The sequence below is a fragment of the Stegastes partitus genome, unplaced genomic scaffold (genome assembly GCF_000690725.1).
Source record: "Stegastes partitus isolate 25-593 unplaced genomic scaffold, Stegastes_partitus-1.0.2 Scaffold1373, whole genome shotgun sequence".
Taxonomy (NCBI): domain Eukaryota; kingdom Metazoa; phylum Chordata; class Actinopteri; family Pomacentridae; genus Stegastes; species Stegastes partitus.
In genome coordinates this window covers 47,134-53,316 of record NW_007579104.1, presented here as the reverse complement: position 1 = coordinate 53,316, position 6,183 = coordinate 47,134, and positions in this window count along the sequence as shown.

Here is a 6,183-nt window from a genome sequence, read left to right as displayed (position 1 = left end):
AGACGGACTGGAAAGAATAAGACGCAGCAAAGAGCCTCTTGAACCCTCTTTAAATCTCTTTGTGGCTGGTTCGACTGATGATTTCATAAGAGCGCAAGCGGCTGGAAAGTCATTTAATAAAGAGCTGCCAACGACTAGCCCAGGAATGCTAGCGGCTAACGGCTAACACATCCAGCGGGTCGCTGAGGCACTAATAAGGAAGAGATCATCTATCATTCACCACATCAACCTACCAGTGGCTTCAACATATTCTGCTCTGGCCTCTCAGTCTCACTTCTGTCCCTTTAAATCCCATCAACACGATCAGATTTGGTGCATCTACATTGAAAATCAACCAAAATCAAACTACAAACAACAAACAATAGTTATTTTTAAGGTTTTTTCTCGACGGTTAACCCTCTGAAGCTCAAAACCTTTGAACTAGTGTTGAATGCACTGAATGAATGTTTTCGGCGATTTTTAAGATAAAAATCTTCATCTGTGTCTCTTTATTCTACATGTCGACCATTTTAAATACCCAGACTCAGTAAAAAACAAAACAAAGCAACCAAAAAAGACCAAAATCACCAAAATAATGCCATTTATTTAAGGAATAAGCCATAAAAACAGGACAGATCTTCAGATTTTTTCACTATCCGACAATCCTTGAGGTAGTAACGTGTGACTTTTGGTCTTGTCTGGAGAAAATAATCAATTCTAGGCTAAAATTATCATTAAAATCACTTTATTCACATTTTAAAATCTTCAGAAAAAAAACATTTGCAGTAACGAGACTGTTGAAAAATGTGAAATCTGCAAAATATGGCATTATTCTGTAAATGTTTTAATCTTTGCACCGTTTATTGAAGCGGTTTCTCAGAGCAAGAAAAGCAGATTTTCTGCTGATTTTTTTGGAAAACTGAACTAATTCTAAGCTTAAAACTGTGAGATTTCATTACAATAACTTTGTCTCATTTTAAAATTTGCCAGAAACAAACTGGTTCTGCTAACAAGAGTCTGCAAAAAATAAAAATAAACTAAAAATCCTGCCACTCAGCTGCGACCAACAGTCACATGACAGTGATTGACTGTTGGGTTGAACTGCAGACAGTGTTTACTCAGAGCTGAGAGGAGCCAAGAGTGGAAACAAGCTGAAGTAAATCGTGAATGATCTGTAGCGTGTAGAACCAACGTTTTCCTGAACATTAGCAGCTGCTCTGGGCGTCACACCCTCCACAGCGTTAAATCCAGGTGTGTTCCCTCCTTTGTGTCCGGATAAAGCTCTGGCATAAATGCTCGGGCTTAATGTTGCCGTGACTCGACAGGTCGCAGCGTCTCTTTTGTCCTCAACACCACGTCACAGTTTGTCAAGTTTGAAGAGCGTTTCAGTAAAGTCCTGCTTCAGAAATCGATCTAAAAACAGACGAGCGTGGGCGGAAGACTTCTCAAAGGTTAATGTGGCTTTTAAACGCATCAGCATAAAAAAACAACAACAACACAAGTTTCCCTTCCTTCCTGACCTTTTGTGGTGTGTTTCAGTCTTATCAGTCAGTCTGCAGCCTGATAAACAGGAACATTTAATACTTCTGCTCTACGAATGTCTTTAAACCCTTTTGCTTATTGACAAAGCTGTGGACACTCTGTATTCATCCAGCCTGATTACATGCATTCACAAGTTCTATATGTATGCATAATTAACTGAGCAGCTGCATTAAAGTGTATAAACTATTCAGTCAACATGTCGGCTGCTGTAGGTTTAAAAGATGTCAACTCTGTAAAGAAGCTGTTTTATGAACCGTGTGTCCTGTAAAGTCTGTCTGGGTGTCATAGTCACATATCAGTATTTATAGAAGTAGAACGAGAGGTAATAACTTGAAAGATATGAACATTAGACAGTTTTTAAATGTGCAAAAGAGCACCACAGTCACTCAAATAATAGTCATGATCCCAGTTTTGACATTTCACTATAACATTTAAAATGTGTTCTCCGCTGCAGACTGAAACCAGCCCGTGTGTGACATCAGAACGCCTTATTTCACATTTATCAAACTAAAGTTTGGTTTCAGTTTCATTTAACTGATGGAGACTAGAAGCTTCTCTGTGCACAGCCACATAGCTAGCATCTACTGTAGTCAGCATGTGAGGTGTTTAGGGGCATCAGTGTCACAACTTTAGCTTCTTCTAACAAATTAATGTGATCAACCGTGATATTAGCGTTGAGAATTTGTGCTCTATGCTTAAAGAAAACCACACACACTGAAAACAGCGATTGAAGATAAAACCACTTGGTTCCAGCTGAGTTCATCTGACATTAGAACACCTTATTTCAGTTTTGTCAAACTAATTTTTTGGTCTCAGTTGCATTGAGTGGAGACTAGAAGCGTCTCTGTGCACAGCCGCCTAGCTAGCATCATCCTGTAGCCTGCATGTGAGGCGTTCAGGGACATCAGTGTCACATTTTTAGCTAATTGTAACAAATTAATGTGACCAACCGTGATATTAGTGTTGAAAATTTGTGCTCCATGCTTAAAGAAAACCACACACACTGAAAACAGCGATTGTAGATAAAACCACTTGGTTCCAGCTGAGTTCATCTGACATTAGAACGCCTTATTTCACTTTAATCAAACTAATTTTTGGTCTCAGTTTCATTTAACTGATGGAGACCAGAAGCTTCTCTGTGCACAGCTGCCTACCTAGCATCTCCTGTAGACTGCATGTGAAGCGTTTAGGGAACGTTGGTTAATTGTAGTCTCTATAGCAAAGCAGATGTGCAATTCAGGCACAGCTGTACATGTATTGTTGCCTCCCCTCATACAACATCAACACACCCTCAACATGTGCATGCTTTTATTTTGGAGCTGGGAAGATTTTTCAACGACCTACTTAGAATTTAGCTCGTTTATCAGGATGCATGGTAGCACGATATTAACAAAGCAATAAAAAAAACACAAAATTATCAATAAATGACTCACAGACTGAGGTGACAGATGATATTTAGCAAAACCACAGGGAAAAAAAGTGTACATTTATATTTTAACTGTTAAAGAAAATCTAAACAAAACTGTATAAAATGATAGAATAATGGAAAATCCCTTTTAATGTAGAAAATAGTATTTATCTGTAGCAGCATCAGACGTGGAGCTGCACTGAATTCAGGTCGAGTCTTATTTTGACGCAGGAAGTCAAAGTCTGTTTACGTAAAGGCTAAACTGCAACAACAGTACGTTTTAATTATCGTGACTTCGGTGTTGAGCGAAGTCAACGTGCTGCTCTGGATGCTGTGTTTTCATAAGAGAGGAGAGGTCGGGGAGGAGGAGACGGAGGATCAGAGTTTTTTCAGTGACTCGGGCAGAAGGAGCAGCAGGAGGGGGGCAGTTAATCCGGTGATGTAAGACGCCTGCTGGGCGACCCGGAGCGCCGCTGTGCTGCTCAGTCCGAGGCCTCCGCAGCTCGATCTGTGCAGCGTCCGTCAGTCAATGTCAAAGGTGTGGACGGGCCGTCCTCGGCGCTGCTCGCCCCGTGCAGGATGAACAGCGTTTAATCTGGCGGTCGGTCAGCGAGGATTTAGTGTCGGGGGGTATTTAAGTAAAGCTGCCAGAGAGATTTGAAAGCCCGTGTGATCCGTCTCACACCCGCACAGCAGCAGCAGCAGCAGCAGCAGAGCGTCGATAACGGTGGGAGAGCTCCAGCTCGCTCGGCCCTTACTTCCATTTTTCTTTCAGGATTTATTTTAGTCAGCCGGAGCCGAACCAGGTGCAAGCCGAGGTAATAAAAGCAGCACAATCAGAGGGCTGCGTTCACACATCCAGATTTACTCCCAGCGACTCCTGCAGTAATAAGCTCATCACCACCATCCCGCTCAGGCCCGTGCACGCTTTATTTGCAGCCGTGCACGTCGTTACGTCATCACAGCAAACAGACGGAGGCAACAATGAGCCGCCTGCAGGTCGGCCAACATGAAATCCCTTCAGCAAGGTCGGCACTGGTGCTTTAAAAATAGATTGAAAATAAAAAATCAAACTCGGAGCAGCACAAAGCAGGACACGACACAGGAAGGGGAGGGAAGCTGGTTAATTCAAGTTACAGGTTCGTTAACCCTCCTGAGCCCCAAACGAGGGAACAGGAAGTTCAAGAAGAGTTTTGTGTTATTAAAAGATTACAGAGGATTATTTTACTTTGAAAAGCTTATTATCTTTTTAAAAAACTGCCATAATAAGACCATTTATCAGAGTAAGAAGCTGTAGAAACAGACCTCCTCCTTATCCTTGACCTGGTTATGTCGTCTAATCATGCAATAATAAAAACAACCAAATCTAAGCGAAACATCGGCGTCAAATTTACTCGTCTGTTAAAAAATTGCTTCAAAAATCTGCTTTTTTAATGTAAAAAAATAATCAAAATTCTGCGCTTCTTGAAGCAACCAAAAATCTAAATCATCTGCAACCACAGATATCTGTCGACCTCTCGGCTGAACTGCAGGCAGTGTTTCTACACAAAGTACAGAAACACATTCAAGTAATAAAACATCTGGACCATGCAGAGACACTGTTTTTTTTCCCCTCTAAAAACAGAGAGAACTGTCAGATTTTCAACTTCCTCGTGATGCGAGACCTGATAATGTTGTCGAATTGTGTTATTTTAAAAAAAAAACAAGCAAATCTAACCGAAAAATCAGCATCAAATCTACTGCTAAAAAATACACTTCTTTTCTGTAACCAGATTGTGTAAAATAAATAAATAAATAAAAATAAAATTACAAATAATAATAAAAAATACTTTTAGATTATGTAAAAATAAATAAATAAATAAAATTACAAATAATTTTAAAAAAAAACTTTTTCTGGAACCAGATTGTGTAATAAATAAATAAATAAAGACACAAATTAAAATTAAATAAAATGTTTAGCGACCTCTCGGCTGAACTGCAGGAAGTGTTTTTACACACAAGGAAAGTACAGAAACAAATGCAAGTAATAAAATATCTGGACCATGTAGAGAGACTATTTTTCCCCAGTAGTGGAAACACGTGTGGGAACTTTGAGAAACGTTCATGTTCTGCTTTTTAGATGATTTTGTAACGACTAATTACTCTTTTTTTAATTTTTTGCAATTTATGGTATTTTGAGAAATATGAATGCGTTCATTCTCCTTCTTCATCGTTTTTGTTTTCCTTATAGAGCTGCAGGACTTTACATTGCAGTTAAGAAAACAGTTCATGTGTCCAGCTATCATGTCTGTTGAAGACAGGTTTAGGGTTAACTGACCGGTCAAACTGAGCGAAACCAGGAGCTAAACTGACCACAAAACATTAAAAATACTCGGTTATAATCTATGCTGGTGGAGACAGATTGAACCGGCGTGAGTTTGTTCAGCTTCTATTTTCTGATCAGAGCGGGAAGCAGCCGTCGACTCTGATCGATCCTCGAGGGCCAGTTGGATTAAAACCATCCAAAATTGTCTTCCCCACAAAAAAAGACTTTCATGTTCATCTCGATGGAGTTTGGCTTCGCTTAAGTTGTTTTTATCACTTCCTGTCTCATTTAATCAGCGTTCAAATATCAGCCGTGTGTGTTTCTAATATAGACATGGAAGGCAGCAGCAGCTGTTGAAGATGTGATAGCGGTCACAAAGTCGAGCGTAATTTTAGAACAAAAGCAGATATTTCTGGAGCGGTGAGAGACGAGCGAGAACGTGGAAGCGTCGCCGGCGTCGATGAGAAGATTATCGCTGGTTCTCGTGCTTCCGGGATGATGTGACATTTTCTTTGTGGCTCTTCGACAGACCGCTCGACTGATCCGAATGATAAACAGCTCACAGAGAAGAGAAGCAGAGGAAGAAACGACGACGAGAGTTTTCTATTTAACTAATTCAGCTTTAATGGTGTCATTCAGCGTCTCTGTCCAGACGTTTCAGTTATAAAGCAGCCAAATGATTGAAATGTTGATAAGATGCATTTGGCTCCTCGTGGCCCAGATATAATCTTTATTCTTCCCAAATGCGACGACAGGATTCAGCACAAGTGGGTCAAATATCACTTGAACGCTAAATAATCCTAAATTGTACCACATTACAGTAATTACACGACTTCTAAGTTGAACCGTCAACTAAAATGAGCAGTTCAGTGTTGCTGTTTTAAAACAACATACAGACTCCTCATCAGGAATTTAATGCAACAAAAGTCTGTATTCCAATTAAGATAGA